Source organism: Lepisosteus oculatus, chromosome 7 (genome assembly GCF_040954835.1).
Source record: "Lepisosteus oculatus isolate fLepOcu1 chromosome 7, fLepOcu1.hap2, whole genome shotgun sequence".
In the NCBI taxonomy this organism is placed as follows: Eukaryota; Metazoa; Chordata; class Actinopteri; order Semionotiformes; family Lepisosteidae; genus Lepisosteus; species Lepisosteus oculatus.
In genome coordinates, this window is record NC_090702.1 from 13,894,115 (window position 1) to 13,912,640 (window position 18,526).

Consider the following 18,526-nt stretch of genomic DNA (forward strand, 5'->3'; position numbering starts at 1 on the left):
CAGGGTTTGTTTTCCAGCTGTATGACTCATTTTAAATGATAATTAATAATCACATTACTACATACCCAATTTTGCAAAATCTTTTTCAGACTGGGTAATTGAAATGAGTGTTTTTACTGGTTGAGCTTCTCAGGAACCCCAGAATGTTAAAACTTCATACACTAGGCTGTAAAGTATCACTAAAAGATTGAATATGTAATATGCTAAATACTGGAAGCTATGCCTTTTTACATTTTCTATATTAATTTTTCAAATATAAGTGGCATGGCAGTTAATACAGCTGTCTCACAGCTCTTTGGTCCAGGGATTAATTCTGACTGGGGACTCCTTCTCTGTAGTGTTTTCTTGAAGTGCTCATGTTCCTTCCCAAATTGCAAAACTATGCTGGCTAAGTGGTTAATTGGTTAAGTTCTAAATCTTTCCTGTGGGTGTATGTGTGTACATGTACTGTACAATCACACCTTGTATCTTGTCATGTCTGACATAGGCTTAAAGATTCATATTTATAATATATGGATGGGTTTAGGACTGTTATTTTTTGTCAAAGTAATACAGAAAATATAGATCCAAAGTGTTGTTAGGTATTTAACATGTGATGAAGTGGTTAGCATTGCTGTCTTAGAGCACTAGGGTTGTTCAGTTGGGTTCAATACTGGATCTGGGATGCTAGCTGTGTGAATATTTGTATGCATCCACTATTTGCCAGGATAAAAAAAAACCAAAAACTTTATTTTACACAGGAAAAAGTTTGCAAGGAAAGGAGATAGAGTTAGCACAAACAAAAGTTTAAAATAAAAAAAAGAGTTTAAGAGTACAAGATACTGGAAGTCCTGTATCTTACATAAACCTGATGAAATTTCTGATCTGAAAACATGAAGTGCATTTCTTAAAGACCTACTGTACTCACAAATCGATATGGAATAATCAATTGACAACTCACAAGCAGGTCGAAAATATATAAACCGTCTTCTCCTGGGGGTGGGGGATTGTCAGTGGATGAAAATAGTAGTTTGCAAAGCAGATTTGTTTTTTATTTGATGCTAATGGGAGCAGATTCCCTCCTATTTGTTAGGCGACAAACAGTTCTCAGATGATTTGGTCTGATTAGGTCTGTGCTGTTTTAAGAGTTTTTGCTGAGGCATGTCTACTGGTGGGGTGAGGGCACCTTCCTTCCCTGCTCCTGGTCCAGCAGAGGGGCTTGGGTACCTGCTGACTACACTCAGGTAACTGTGAAAGCATTATGGTGGAATCTGGGTGGACAAAACAAAGACTGAAAAAAAGTTCTGGATCGGGGGATTGCAGGTAGTTTCGAAGAGCATCACCTCAATTCAACAGCACAGTATGCTGGCAGATACATAGCAGTAAAGATGAAAATCACAGTGGTCCTTGATTTTCATTAGATTTCAGAGAAAGAAAAAAATTAATATACCATAGTCTCTGGCCCTTACTGCATAAAGAGGTTACAAAATGGATGGATGTATTTGTGATTATTGTATATTACATTTCTCTAATTTTGTTTAAAAGACATCTCGTTCAACTATTTGTGAAAACAAATACACAAAGATTTATGTGAACTCTATATGTACACATACGCACATGCACATACAGTATATTTACTTTACTTAAGGCTAACTTGAGAAACTACAGGACAGAAATGCAAGTTAAATGTGCTATGGGATTAATCTTAAACTCTGCTTGTCAGGCTGATGAATCAAAACACCTAGTGTTAAAGTGAAAAGCAGCTCACCTTAATTCAAATTTGAAAGATTTATTATAATGTTTTATGGGGAAACAAGTCATATTTAAATATAAATGGAGATACTGTATGGTAAAAAAGTCATCACAGACACTGAATCTTACCCATTAAGTATCACTTTTAGTCCCTAGGACTCTTAGGCATGAGTCATAAACTGAAAAATGTCACACATGAAGTTATTAGTCTATTGATGTTCTTTCCGTTCAGATGAGCAACATAGTGTGTAACAAGATGAGTTGTGCATCCAAATGATATTTTAGTAAAAGCTGTATAAATTGAGGTGGTAAAAAATGAATGAATACTGTATATCAGTGACTTTGCATTTTATAATTAAGACAGATTACATTTCCTATGTTGCCATGTAAAATATGAAATAAAAACAAAGGACAAAAACAATGAGCTGTACAGAAGTGGGGGACACATCTCTAAAAAATTTGCTCAGTTTATTTCCATGTTCTGTTTATCACACTTCCCCCCCTCTGAAGAACATACTAGAAAGACCATGGCAACAGGCAGAGTATCTACTCAAATCAGCCGGTTGCTGTGCCTACATGCTCAGGTGGGAGATTGTTACCACCTGTTTGTAATTAATCACATCTCATACCTTATTAGAATCAGAATATTTAAAAGCAGTCCTTGCATCACTTCTTTATTGCTTGACAGGTAATGAAGACTCCCCTACACCACACCCAATGTGCAGAATACATCTGGATGATACGACAGCAGCCATAGTGTGCCAATACTCTCACCACACACCAGCTATCAGTGAAGAGAAGGACAGAGTGATGAAGCCAATTCATAGATGGGGATTATTAGGTGGCGATGATTGGTAAAGATTAATGGAAAATTAGTAACACCCCTACTCTTATCGAGAAACGCCCTGGGATTTTTGATGACTAAAGAGAGTCAGGACCTTGTTTTTAGATCTCATTCAAAGGACAATGATGCCTTTTTTTTACAGTATAGTGTCCCCGTAATTATACTGGGGCATTAGGACCCACATGGACCGCAGGGTGAGCGCCTCCTGCTGGCCCCACTTACACCTCTTCCAGCAGCAACCTTAGTTTTTCCCAGGTCTCGCATCCAGGTACTGACCAGGCTCACACCTACTTAGCTTCAGTGGGTTGCCAGTTGTGATTTGCAAGGTTATATGGATGTTGGCAAGTAAAGTGTCCAATGTCCCAAATTAGGGACGGAAGGTGATTCATTACACCAGTACCCCATCCAGCCTCACATCAAGATTGTAAGGACATCCTCCTCATTCCTAAACAACTCCATACTCCCTCCTTCAGAAATCTTTGTGCCCTGCTCCCTCCTCCAAAACCCCCTCCTCTTTTGGCAATTAGAATTACATTGTTAATTTCATGTTGCTATGACTATAGGAAGTGACACACTTTTGATCACAAAGGTCTCCACCTAGTCTACACTGTCATTGGATATAACTTCTTAATTTCTGTGAGTAACTGAAAAGCAAAAAATAAAAGAAATTAAGACACATGTTCAGGAAGGCTTCAACATGGAAGTCTGATTTTAGTCATTCACATAAGAGATGATTAGCAACAGTGACTTTTCTGTAACAGTGACTTTTAGGCAAACACAATTGGTGACTTTACAGGTTTACAGATAATATAACTCACCACTATAAGGTTCAGTTGATTCCACTTTTTTTCCTGTAATGTTTATGTTACAATACTAAAAATTCTCTATGAGTATCTATGCACAAGGTATCAGATACGCTACAGTACTTAGATATGTGATAGATGCTATAATTACTACTGTATTCCTCAAGCAAAGAATGGTGGTCTCACTATCCACTTTGTTAGAAAAAGGAATAAAACAGACACATCCACAAGCACTAAAAAAACACCCTGCACAATCATGTCTTTCTGTTTCCTTGCAGCACCACAAACACAAAACTTGAATCTTTCAAAGAGGACCACTGTTGGTTTCACTGAAGACAGCTAAATTTGCCTCTCTAACACCTGTGCCAAGATTTTCTTTCACACTGTTGTCTTTTGTATTTTCAATAAGAACTTAGCTCAGTCTAGTCATCCCAGCATGTTTCCTACTGCCATACAAAAGAAAAAAAACTCTAGATTACCTTGATACCACATTTGTTTGTCCTGATGCAATATATTCTATTTAACCTCCCTTGTCCCCCAGAATCTCCCTTGCTCTGGCCTGTGCTACAAGAAACATGGCAAGCATCGGTAATAAATGAACATCAAACAGTTGTAGCGGCGAGGCTTATTAAAGTACAGGAATTGAGCTTTCCACTCCCTTACCAGTCCCTCTCTCCTTCATTTCAGTGATGCCTGATACAGAGAGGCCATTCCATTTGGTTCACAATTAAGGTGTTTTTCTAGCTGATAGGGTGTCCTGATAAGGAACAACACTCCAAAGCTGGGACACATCAACCACCCTAACAAATGGAATCTCTGGTGCCTTAATGCCTGGAGATTCCAAGGGAGTCTTATTCAAAGTTGTCTTAGGTCAGAGGGCATGGTTACTCATCATCAGCCAATCAGGAACTGGTAGGGCAGGTTAACCCCACGTGGGTCTCTGATGCCCATGAAACTTTCAACCAATGAACGACCTGCATTTCCTCCAGGTAAAACAGGCAACAGAATGCGCCTGTAGAACAGTTCCCAGGAGCAGGACATTCTCGCAACGCGCCTGCTGGACATTCAGCCTCAGGGCTCCTCCTGAACATCCTCAGACTCAGCCTGGACCACCGAATTTACGGCCAGTGTGTCTGAGTAACAAGACTTTCCTTTGTTGTAAGAGTCGAGAACAGAGGTTGCCATCAAAGGATCCACCCTAGATTAGCCACCAGCAAGCCTCGTAAACACAATCTGAAGCTAAGGATTCAGGACTAGCGCTTCATCAGGAATGAATTTATTCTTCCTGCCTAAAGAGTGTGACCTGCTGGGACCTGCACTCTTTTCTCCTGTGCACAAACTCTGCTAGTTTCAGCCAACACTAACTAGCCAGTCTTCAGAGAGCATCAGCAGCGCATCGCAGCAGGGATCTCTCCTCACTCCTAAACAGGCAGTGCAAGCCACAACTGCACTGCCTGGTACAGATCCAGAGAGCGCCGATTGGACAGCAACAAGCTTGCCACTGCATCTTTGTGCCTGCAAGAGATCTGAATCCACCCCAATTGGATGAGTATTCAACATTCTGCATTACAGCTCGAGAATTCAATTGTTACCTCAACCAGTTGATATCAATTTAATTCCTATGAGTGATGTACTTGTTTTGAGTATCTAGTGTAGACGTTGTAACCAAGTTCAGTTAGGAAACGGTCTAAATGAATGATATACTGAACATATGTCCCCCTTGGTAATTGTAACTCTTCGTGATTGAATATATGCAGTGCCTTGCGAAAGTATTTGGCCCCCTTGAACTTTTCAACCTTTTGCCACATTTCAGGCTTCAAACATAAAGATATAAATTTTTTATTTTATGTGAAGAATCACCAACAAGTGGGACACAATTGTGAAGTGGAACGAAATCTATTGGATTTTTGAAACTTTTTTAACTAATAAAAAAATGAAAAGTGGGGCGTGCAAAATTATTCGGCCCCCTTGCGTTAATACTTTGTAGAGCCACCTTTTTCTGCGATTACAGCTGCAAGTCGCTTGGGGTATGTCTCTATCAGTTTTGCACATCGAGAGACTGAAATTCTTGCCCATTCTTCCTTGCAAAACAGCTCGAGCTCAGTGAGGTTGGATGGAGAGCGTTTGTGAACAGCAGTTTTCAGCTCTTTCCACAGATTCTCGATTGGATTCAGGTCTGGACTTTGACTTGGCCATTCAAACACCTGGATACGTTTATTTGTGAACCATTCCTTTGTAGATTTTGCTGTATGTTTGGGATCATTGTCTTGTTGGAAGATAAATCTCCGTCCCAGTTTCAGGTCTTTTGCAGACTCCAACAGGTTTTCATCCAGAATGGTCCTGTATTTGGCTGCATCCATCTTCCCCTCAATTTTAACCATCTTCCCTGTCCCTGCTGAAGAAAAGCAGGCCCAAACCATGATGCTGCCACCACCATGTTTGACAGTGGGGATGGTGTGTTGAGGGTGATGAGCTGTGTTGCTTTTACGCCAAACATATCGTTTTGCATTGTGGCCAAAAAGTTCGATTTTGGTTTCATCTGACCAGAGCACCTTCTTCCACATGTTTGGGGTGTCTCCCAGGTGGCTTGTGGCAAACTTTAGACGAGACTTTTTATGGATATCTTTGAGAAATGGCTTTCTTCTTGCCACTCTTCCATAAAGGCCAGATTTGTGCAGTGTAAGACTGATTGTTGTCCTATGGACAGACTCTCCCACCTCAGCTGTAGTTCTCTGCAGTTCATCCAGAGTGATCATGGGCCTCTTGGCTGCATCTCTGATCAGTCTTCTCCTTGTCTGAGCTGAAAGTTTAGAGGGACGGCCAGGTCTTGGTAGATTTGCAGTGGTCTGATACTCCTTCCATTTCAAGATGATCGCTTGCACAGTGCTCCTTGGGATGTTTGAAGCTTGGGAAATCTTTTTGTATCCAAATCCGGCTTTAAACTTCTCCACAACAGTATTACGGACCTGCCTGGTGTGTTCCTTGGTCTTCATGATGCTCTCTGCGCTTTCAACAGAACCTTGAGACTATCACAGAGCAGGTGCATTTATACAGAGACTTGATTACACACAGGTGGATTCTATTTATCACCATCAGTCATTTAGGACAACATTGGATCATTCAGAGATCCTCGCTGAACTTCTGGAGTGAGTTTGCTGCACTGAAAGTAAAGGGGCCGAATAATTTTGCACGCCCCACTTTTCATTTTTTTATTAGTTAAAAAAGTTTCAAAAATCCAATAGATTTCGTTCCACTTCACAATTGTGTCCCACTTGTTGGTGATTCTTCACATAAAGTAAAAAATTTATATCTTTATGTTTGAAGCCTGAAATGTGGCAAAAGGTTGAAAAGTTCAAGGGGGCCGAATACTTTCGCAAGGCACTGTACCTGTTGTATTCTGCTAACCCTCACGATAAGATCTGTTATGTTTGTATGCACATTTTATATATTAATAAATGTATATTCATGTATTAGTCTACGTGTGTGTGCGTTGTTTGAGTTATCCTGCAAGGTTAGATTCTAATACCATCAAAAGAATTATTTTGTGACTTACTGCTACAATTAATAATTGTCCCAGTTATGCACAAACCCCTATATTTACTGGTGCCTCGTGAGAGGATGCCTACACAGTATAAGGACTGATTGTCTCTTAATCCCTTAAAATTGCTTCTGTGATTACGTTAGGGGAGCAGGAACAGAGAGAAGTGTACTCTAAAAACATCCACACATCAAACCCAGCAAAAGCACCAGGCTATTATATGCACAACGCAAGTAAACTGAGCCCTAAGCCACTGCCGTATTCCATGTTCTGTCACTCTATGACACTAAATTATTGGGCAGCAAATAATTTCGATATGAAATAATCTGTTGACATTCACTTCAGTTCAATTATTTGAGTCACGACTTGATAGTCATCTGAGGAAAATGTTACATTTATATTTTTTTAAAACAAGTGCTTTACCAGATTGTACACGTAAAAGGTATCCTTTTATTTTGAGATGTGAAATCCCCTAGTATTAAACACCATTAAAATATTTTAGCGGTGTTTAAAATACTTTCGCCTTATTTAAAAAGAAACAATAGTTTAACTGCCTCAATATTGTATATAAATATTGTAATAAATAAAAATCAATAATGTGATTCTAAGTGTCAGAAGAAGAAAGAAGAAAGAAGAAATCAGGAGTTTTGAAGGTGGGGAGAGTAACTTTTATTCTGCTTCAAATCATAAACAGTGTAAAGATCCAGCTGAAATGTGATTAATTTGTGAAGATCCTTCTCCATCACACTACTGGTTAAGGAGGACCTGCCACAGGATTGTTTTATCTTTTGCTTCCTATAAAAAACTATTCTGTTTGCTTTTGTGCTCTTGAAAGACAAGATTATTTAATTTATCAGTGCTCTGAAGAGTAGGCTGAGCTGGGAGTGAGCAAAGAACTGTGATGGATCGGTCTGTCGAGAGCAGAGATCTGCTCTGTAAGCACTATGTGTGATTTGAGGTAGAACATGAAATTAACCTTCTTGACTCTTAGCCTTATGTCCTTCAGACCAGAGCTATCCAGAGTATCAAATCGATGGGACTTTGGGAATGTTAAATGAATACTATGCGATTACTGTATATAGTATGTTATGTAACATACAGCATTATAGTCTTTTTAAAATGACTGTGAATTTTGCTGCCCTGATGGTCTTCTTTTTTATCCCTCTTTTCTTTTGAGATCAAATAATTAAATATTGCCATTTAACATTGGTGTCACTGGGTCTCTCATTTCCACTTGTTTCTGGTTTCCAGTGTGTGGGTTCAGACCCTGCAAAGACAGTAAAAGAGCCGTCACTGAAGACATCATTTGTGATAGGACCCAATAAACTGCAATCAGGAGACATGGTCACCTAAAGATTTTAAGGTGCCAAGATGCAACTTTCAGTTTCTCCCTTACATTTCTGGTAAAATGGTATAATGGTAAAAGCTGTGGTATGGTTTGGAATCAGAGAACTGACTACTCCGTCCCTCTACCTACTTCACATTGCAGTTAGTATAGCCATAATGTACCCTTTACAAAAGGTTTCTGGTGAAAACTGAGGACTTACCAGTGTTATTAAACGTGTACATTATTAGTTACTAAGGTTTAATTAAGATAAAAATAGAAAAATTTAGCAACCACAACAGCAGTTATTGAACAGATACTCTTTTTATTTCACCTGATCTGCTTCGCTTGGTTGACTGAAATATCAGGCAGGTCAACTGAATACCACTCTCTCCCAAAAAAGTCTTAAATAAAAATTATAGCTAAAAATCCTTTCCACACATTTCATGGCCTTGTTTGTAATTTTGCATCTTAGAGCATCAAAGTAAAACTTCCAAAATCTGGGCTGTGCTTTCTACTGCTAAATCTCCACCCACACACTGAATGTGCATGAGCTGAGCCTTGCTTCAGGGTGTGTGAGCTTCAATATCACAACTACTGCATTTAAAAAATAGTTTAATCTTGTAGGTAAAAGCAGAAAAGGGAGTCTGGTTCAAAGGGTGTCTTTGGTGTTCTGTTTCATTTCTTAAAATTCTTTTTCAAGTGACTAAAATTATGCATATGGCTGCTGAGTCATTTTCTTCTCTCCCTTCATAAACAAACTTGCATATCTACAGTATACACATTGCTGGATCAGTTACTTTTAAAAAGTAAGATTATAATAATCATTTATAGTTACTTATGCATTTGGCTCAAAATGTGTAAGAACAGATGGGTGTAAAAAAGGTTTCAGATTAGATGAGGCCATATATCACATCTAACACATTTGGTTGTTAGTACGTAACTGATCGGAAGGGAGGATCTCATCCAGCCATTTTATGAAAGAAATCGGGATATCAACTTGAATATCATCTGTTCTGTAGGTAGCTTGCTACAGACCCCTACAACACTTTCTGTAAAAAAGGCATTCTGTTCTATGTTTTTTTTTACATGTATCCTCTGCTTTGTGTTCAACTGCTGACCCTGAAAAAGTCCAATGGGTTGACATTGTTAGTGGCTTTGGACAATTTGGATATTTGAATGAACTTCCCTCATAGTATACTCTGTTCAAGGCTAATATACTGTATATATAGTAAATATATTTGTTAGGTAGTGAAAGATGGAAAAACCTCAGGCCCAGTTATGTGGCTTAGAGCCAAGATGGATGCCTGTTATTTGGAATAACCTGTAGAATGAGGCACAGCTGGTAAAAGGAATTCAGAGTGAGAGACATTCCATGTAAGGGAAAGGAGCTGTTGGGATAGGGTCTGCATGGAATGAATCACACCTTTGGGAAAATTAGGAGGTTTATAAGACCAGCTGGGAAGAAAAGGGTTTCAGTCTGTATCTGGGCTCCAGCCTGGAAAGAGGGAGCATTCTTGGGACACAATGAACTAGGGATGCTTGAGAACTTAGAGCTTCTATGGTACCGAGAGGTGTCAGAGGTCCAGTACAGGCAGGCTGTGTGGTGGCTTGCTTGCCAGGCTCAATGGGGATGAAGTTCACACCCGTGCCTTTGGGATGACCGCCCCAGATGGGAGTCGGTCACAACCAGCTCTGACCCTCGGCACAGGGTCATGTGCTGTAGGTGTTATGGGCTCAAGACCTAAGGCATTACAGTCGAGGGGGAGTGGGCAGCTCACTGCAAGTGGAGTGGGATACTGATAGCCGGGCAAGATGTGCAGGGGAAGCAAGTGTAAGAAAGGGAGGGCTACTAGGATCTAGAGCTGTGCTTCATTCCAGGGCACAATGCATATCTGATGGGTCTGGCTCTGAGGACAGGCAGGATACTCCCAGTTGGGGCTGTTATCCTCAAGCAGCATCTATCTTGAGGCTGAAAGGGGCACAAGCCATTTATATTATTAATTATATAAATTAAGAAGAACAGCTCTCCTACTGTAACACTGATCTCTGTGGTACTCCACAAATTACAACACCCCAATTGAAATATTTCCCCTTTTCCACAGTCGCAACCTGTTTCCAATGCTGTTTACTAAAAAATGACTAAATCTCTTATTGAATTGATTTAAGCATATACAAATCCTTGGAAAATACTCATCCTCACCAATAATATCACATTTACAAGCATTACTTGCATTACTAAAAAATGAAATCACATGCACAGAGAGACAGATGGAGAGAAAAAATCTTAACACTAAGATTTGCTAAAAGCTTTGCATTTGTAGAGATAAGGGTCTCCGTCTTTATAATTTGTTACAGACATTGATATTTAAATGTGATGGTAGTCTTCTATGTTTTGTTTTTATAAGGAAAGCTGTACAGGTGGAGGACGTTTCCTGATGCATCAGTTTCAGAACTCATGCATTTTAACTTCTTCAGGTTCTCTGAGCACATTCTCACATTCATCTAATTACTTTTTAGACATTCGAAATGGAAGCTTCTCAACATTCAATCAGTAATTCAAATATATAACAATGTGATTTATTATACAACACCCTCCAGCTTCACAGCTTTTCTAATAAAAGGAATATTTGGCTGCTGTCACAATTGCATACTGTATTCCTCATCAATGTCTGTAGCACATTTTAGAAAAGGAGACAGCAGTTTAATGATGCAAATACATTATAGAAAATGCAATGAAAATAGTTCCAGTATTGTAATAGCATTGTCCCCAGTCTCTTTCATGTATTGTTTCCAGATCATAACCTTCAATAACTAGAATAAAGTCATTATTCTCAGATAAAATGATATATGAAGTAACTTAAGTTGATTTGATTAATGCTGATTAAGGCCACATCTTACAGTAAGTAATTAAGTCTGTGTGGGACATACTGCTACATTTGCCCCCCACCACTGTAAATCATGGACGGCATCCACCACTGGGTCTCCTCCCAACACCAACTTGGTGAGTCCTGTGTCTTTATGGAATGATAGGACTTCTTCTGCTGACGAGACAATGGTAAATGGACTTCCTTCTGGCAATGAAATTATTTGTAATAATAACAGTATTTCCACTTCCATACAAGTCAGCCCCATAGTTTCTGGAGGGTTTTCTAGTGGTGGTTCGCCCTTCTAATTCTGGTTCTGAGTAAAGGCCTGATGTAGCTGTCGTTGTAGCTTCCATCTGTAGTTTCTTAGTATCTTGATCTTGATACTTAAATTTTACTTTAAAGTAATTTTAACTTTATCACAAAGAGATTGCTTTTGTCATGATCTGAAGCAGCAGAAAAAAAGGATTAGATTCAAGACTGATACATCCCTGGGGCCCGATGGTATCTTACCAATTTTGCACAAAAAACAAGAGGCATTATGCAGAAGTCATAGATGCAACTTTTCCACAGTCGTTTAAGACAGGGACTGGAGAATTGCTAAATATGTTGCCCATCCATGAAAAGGGTGATAAAACTAAAACAAGTAATTTTAGATCAATATGTCTGACTTCTATTTCATGTAAAGTGGCTGGTGAACAATTCTCAAATTGGAGGCTGTAGGCATTCAGGGAAATTTAATTTTTTAGATTGAGAACAGGTTATTAGGATACACATAAAGAATCAGTACTCAAATTGAAATGATGTAATTAGTAAGGTACCCAGGGATCTTTACTAGGACCTCTGCTCTTAATTTATAGCAATGACTAGATTTCAAAATTGTTAGTAAACTAGCAGAAGACACCAAATTAGGAGAATAACCTAACACTGTAGAAGCAGCAAATCAATTTCTAAAAGATTTAGATTAAATCAAAGACTGGACAAACACCTGGTAGATTACATTTAATGTAGACACACTTAATGTAGTACAAATTACAACTATAATTACAAAATGGGAAATGCTGAGCTAGAAGAAGCGAAAAAACCTAGGTGTTTATATTGACACATCATGTATTATTTAAATTAAAATCAAGGGATGTTACAGGTATGTTAAAAAGTTTAGAGAGTTATGTACAATTTTGGTAACCACCTTATATCATATATATAGCGGTTTTGGAATTAGCCCCAAGACAGGCAATCAGACACATCTCAGGGTTTAAAGATAATGCCGTCCACTGACAATTTTTTAAATCCTCAAAAGTAAGTCAAAATGCACTTTGCCAAATAAACAGCGAAACATGAACCACAATTGGTTCCATACATGGAGAAACAAGGGTACTTCTTAACTCAGAGAGTTGCGGGACTGTGAAATAAGCTGTCCAGTCATGTCATTGAAGCCCTGGCTTCAATTAAGAACCAGCTGGATGAGATCCTTGGATCAATTACTTGCACTATCACTGTACAACCAAAAGGGCTAGATGATTCAAATGCCCTCATTTGTAACCTTTCATACAGTATGTGTTTAAATATGAAACTCTAGTTTTCTATATTCCTAAAATGACTAGTTTAACATTGCAGTCTGACAAAGAAAAGAAAGCACTACTGTGCTGTCATATTTTATATGTTTGTACACCACTTGTGAATCTTGTAAAAACACCAAGACTGAGACAAAATTAATGGGAAATCCTACTGAGTTTAAAACTATGAATTAGAATATAGTGTATAAAGAACTGTGCTTAACTCAAATATTTTGCTAATTTGCTATTTGAATAACATCTCTTGGCACCTGTTCAGATTCAATGTTAACTCACCTACAGTATAGTTTGAAGTTCTTCAGTTTGCTGTAGCGGTTGTGTTGTTGCACTTTGCTCAATTATTAGGATTGCAACAACATGAACATCTGAAAGAGCACTTTATGTGAAATGACAAGTTATGTTTTTAGATGTATTGTTAAAACAGCTAGATAGCTTGTTTTCCAAATGAAGCTTTATGACCCATATCACTTTCTCTCTATACTGTATATTGCAGATTATCCCATCTATTTTTCTTGTAATTTGCCTGTGGAACATTTTGGAACTGTTTTTTTTTTCCAGATTCAAAGTCTGCACAGATAGCACCCCAGGTCTGGAATTGAACTCAAGGCCTTAGTATTGCAAGGCAGTAATGCTGACCACACAGCCACCATGCTAGTCACATCAATTACCTAGAGAACAAAATGATTTACTATGCCTTTCATTTCTTTTTGTACAATATCTGTGCATGTGAAATCCTGTAGCATTCTACTATACAATATATAGAAAGTGAATCATTTATAAAGAGTCAGGCTGTTTTGAAAATTCTTGATTAGGGCATGCATCATTTCATGATTTTAAATTTGAAAGGAAGCTAGCAAGCTGATTCCTAATTATAACTTCACAGGAAGCCTGAGATACTATCTAATGGGGTTTACTACCAGTTGATTGCAATTTGACTGTTTTTGAAGAAAGTGCTTTGTGTATATGAGGCCTCTCCCCATCTCAACTAGAGCATGTGCAGCTTTTAGTTCACCCATCAAATCGATTATTATCAATCCAGGCATAAACGGCCTGTCATAGTGCAGTAACAGAGAATCAGCTATGTTGATTTATCAAGTTAGGACTCAGACTGAATCAGATTCTAGCTGAATCCTGAGCCCATACTAAAAAACCCTAAAGAAGACTTCTGCTCAATGGCATCTGATACACACATACAGTAATTAACAGACGTATGAGCTCATGACAATTTGGTGGAAATAAAATGTATATATCTTTATCTTAAAATACAAGACTAATACTGTATGTTTTTTTTTTCAAAAGTAGGATCACAAAGTCTCAAGTATAGTTACATGTAGTCTAATTACAATTTGAAATGATTAATTGACTATAATAAATTAATCAGCATAAATTCATGTATTCTGCCAAAGTCTGCTCATTATTCATTCTATTTGGCAACATCTGCTATGTGTTTCAACCCTCATGTATTATTCAGAATAGGTTTTAACCCCCTGTTGATAAGAAATGTATTTGGAAAATAAACTTTTTTGCAAGTCATACACTACTATACTATTCACATGTTTGCACCACTTGGGAATATATTTTTACTCTTACACACAGCTTAAACACAAATGTCTACACATCATCTCACATTTATATAGTCAAAGAATTCATCATAGTACAGTACCTAACTGCAATCTAAAACAGTGGTACTGTTAGAATATGAATTGTAGTATGCACAATTCTATGTACAATGCCTTCAGAAAGTATTCACTCCCCTCTGAACAATTGTAATTATAGTTATGATCAGAATTTGTAATGCATCAAAATATTTTTTTCCCTTCATTCACAGCACACTGGTTTAAAAGGGCAAAACTGCTTTTTGTTATGTTAAACTATAACATGTTAAATTGTAAGCATGGTATTACACGGATAGCATACTGTCAATGCAGACATTTCTCTTTGCATTCAGGCCAAATAATTCAATTGTTGTTTCATCAACCCACAGAATCTTTTGCTGCAGTACATGGTCTCAGACTCTGCAATTTGCCTTCTTGCAAACTCCAAGAGTGTTATTCTATGGTCTTTATTCTGGAGTGCTTTCTTGCTAGGCACTCTCCCCGTCACGTTTTCGTTTATTATGTGCACCTGCCCCCTGTTTTGCCTGTTATTATTTAAGCCTGGCGCTCTCGCTATTCTTCACTCAGCACTGGGAGATGGACACCAAGAAACACACCTACCAGCAGGTCCAAGAGAGACCCGACAGCATAGGCTTCATCATGGTGTCCTGACCATCTTGGAGCACCTGGCCTCATTACCTGGCCTTTATGAATTGGCTACATTACTCTGCTCTCCTCCCCACTGATAGCTTATGTGTGGTGAGCGTTCTGGTGACTATGGCTGCCGTCGCATCATCCAGGTGGTGTAACGAAAGCTGAGTTGTGATGAAAAGGATCCGATGCAGATGCAGGATTCCTGGGGCGGTGAGTAGGCGGACAGAGCTATCCAGGAGCTGGGTCGTAATCCGAAGGCGAAAGGTAGGTCGAGATCAGTAAACGGCACTGGTGGCGAACAATCCAGAACGAGAGACAGATACGTGGTCGGAACAAGAGCAACAGGGTCGATACCAAAAATAGTCATGGGTAGCAAACAATCCACGGGGCGAGACGAGAAACGTAGTCCGAAGGCAAAATGATGAGGTCAGAAAATCCGGTAAGGCAAAGGGAAAGCAACGCTAGGTAGAGCCACAGGTAGGGAACTCAATACTGAGCAGTGATATGCGAGTAAGAGCGGCTTAAATAATGCAGCCTGCCGCACGGTAAGACGTCTGAAGAGAATTAACACATGCAGCGGCGTTTGTAATTATCACCCAGCTGCTGGGACTTTTTAGACCTCTTCGGAGCTGGTCTGGGCCGGTTAGTGGTCGTTACAGTACCCCCCCCTTCACGGGCGGCTCCCGACGCCCGAGATGGTCGCTGGGGAAAATTGCGATGAAAGTCGGTGATGAGAGCTGGGTCGAGAACATCCCCCTCCGGAACCCAAGATCTGTCCTCCGGTCCATACCCTTCCCAATCCACAAGATACTGCATGGTATTACGGTGCCATCTTGAATCCAGGATCTTATTAACTGTATACGCCGGACGCCCCTGAATAGTACGAGGAGGTGGTGGACGAGCAGGAGGGGCCACCAGGGGTGAACGGTGAAATGGTTTCAAAAGAGAGACGTGGAAGGCAGAATGGATTCTGAAAGTGGGGGGAGCGCTAGTCGGTAGGTGACTGGTGTAATTCGAGAGAGGATCCGGAAAGGACCTATATACTTGGGACCTAGCTTCTTGGAGGATAGGTGCAAGGGTAAATTCTTTGTGGCCAGTCAGACGAACTGACCCTTCCTGAACCTAGGGGCAGGTCTACGATGTCTGTTGGCAAAAGCGGCCTGGCGCTGAGTTGACTTGAGGAGAGATGTTCTAGCCACCTTCCAGATCCTCCTTAACTTCGAAATGTATTGTCTCAGAGAAGGAATTGTCGTAACCAGAGGGGCGTCAGAGATGAGGGAAGGTTGGTAGCCTAAGGAGCAAAGGAAGGGGGAGAGGCCTGTGGAGGAGAATGTAAGGGAGTTATGAGCGTACTCTGCCCAAGGAAGTAAAGATGACCAATCATCTTGGGAAGATGAAGTGAAGGCTCTAAGGAAAGCCAGGAGCGTTTGATTAGTTCTCTCCACCTGCCCGTTGGCTTCAGGGTGATATCCCGACGTTAAGGACACATGAGTGCCCAGGGCTTGACAAAAAGCTTTCCAAAAGGCCGAGATAAACTGGGGACCTCTGTCTGACCACATCCCTGGGCAAACCATGTAGACGAAATATGTGCTGGACATACAACATTGCCATCTCCTGGGCTGTGGGTAAGGCTGAAAGCGGAACAAAGTGGGCTGATTTGGAAAATCGATCCGAGACCACCATGATAACCGTATTACCTTGACTGCTGGGGAGATCCGTGATGAAATCCACCCCTATGTGAGACCAAGGGCGGTAGGGGACCGGGAGGGGGTGCAAGAGACCCCTCTTTCTGGCACGCGGGGTCTTGGTTCTGGCACAGGTAGGACATGCTCGAATATATTCTGGTACATCCGCCCTCATGGTAGGCCACCAGAAGTCCTTATTCAGGAGATCCAACGTACGTTTGACCCCAGGGTGGCCTGCGAACCGTGAGTCATGACTCCACTGTAAAACCGCCAAACGCCAATTATCCACCACAAATAATTTGTCCACGGGGCAACGGAGCGGGATGGTAGTCTTGTCCATGGCCCGTCTGACTTGATCCTCAATCGGGCAACGAACTGCTGCCACGACACGGTCAGTTGAAATTATCGGTTCGGGTGCATAATCCAAATCCGGGGGGTCGTGAAGCCGGGAAAGTGCATCCGCCCTACCATTCTTAGATCCAGGGGTATAGGGTATCATGAAGTTGAAGCGCGAGAAGAACAGAGACCAGCAAGCTTGACGAGAATTGTGGCGTTTAGCCGATTGAATGTAGGCCAAGTTCTTGTGGTCCGTGATTATAACAAAAGGATGCTGAGCCCCCTCCAGCCAGTGCCTCCATTCTTCAAGGGCCAGCTTGATTGCAAGGAGCTCGCGATTACCCACATCATAATTCACTTCGGCAGGAGAGAGCTTCTTGGAGAAGAAGGCACATGGATGTAGAACCTGTCCTTCTTCCTGACGCTGGGAGAGGACTGCCCCAACCCCATAGGCAGAGGCATCCACTTCCACTACAAAGGGCCGGGAGGGATCCGGGTGACGGAGAAGAGGAGCAGTGCTGAAGAGGTGCTTTAAGCGTAGGAATGCCTTGTCTGCCTCTGGGTTCCACTTACCTCGGCCAGGTCGGTTGCGAGTTAGAGCAGAGATGGGTGCAACAACTGAACTAAAATTCCTAATGAACCGCCTGTAAAAATGAGCAAAACCCAGAAAACGCTGTATCTGCTTTAGATTGCGCGGGACTGGCCAGTCATTAATGGCTGCTACCTTAGATGAGTCCATTGCCACACCCAGAGGAGAGATACTGTTACCGAGGAAATGGATCTTGGAGACATGGAACACACATTTTTCCAGCTTAGCATAGAGCCTATTGTCAATCAATCTTGACAAGACCTCCTGTACATGGCGGACATGATCCTGAGGGTCGGTAGAAAAAATCAAAATGTCATCGAGATATACCAGGACAAAGCTACCAATAATGTCCCTAAAAATATCATTCATAAAAGACTGGAAGACAGCTGGAGCATTGACAAGGCCAAAAGGCATGACTTGGTATTCATAGTGCCCATGCGTAGTCATAAAGGCCGTCTTCCATTCGTCCCCCTCCCGAATCCTGATAAGATTATAAGCCCCATGTAAATCCAGTTTTGAAAAGATGGTGGCTCCACGTAAGGACTCCAAAGCTGCTGGAATTAGAGACAGAGATAGCGATGTTTAATTGTGATTGAGTTCAACTCCCTGTAGTCAATGCATGGGCGCAATGAGCCATCCTTCTTTTCAATAAAAAAGAAACCAGCACAGGCAGGAGAAGAGGAGGGGCGAATAAAACTGGAGTCCAGGGCTTCCTTAATGTAGTCCTGTAAGGCCTGATTCTCCTTTTGGGTTAAAGGGTAAAGCGACCCTTGGGGGGGAGTGATCCTGGCAATAGATCGATGGCACAGTCGTAAGTTCGATGAGGGGGAAGCAAGAGAGCCCGTTGTTTATCGAATGCCTGTTTCAGGTGAACGTATTGTGGTGGAATGGAAGGTGGAGCATCCACAGGGAGAATAGCGGCGGAGACCTTAACAGGGAGACGACAACAATTAGCATGGCAAGAATGACTCCAGGCAATGATCTTA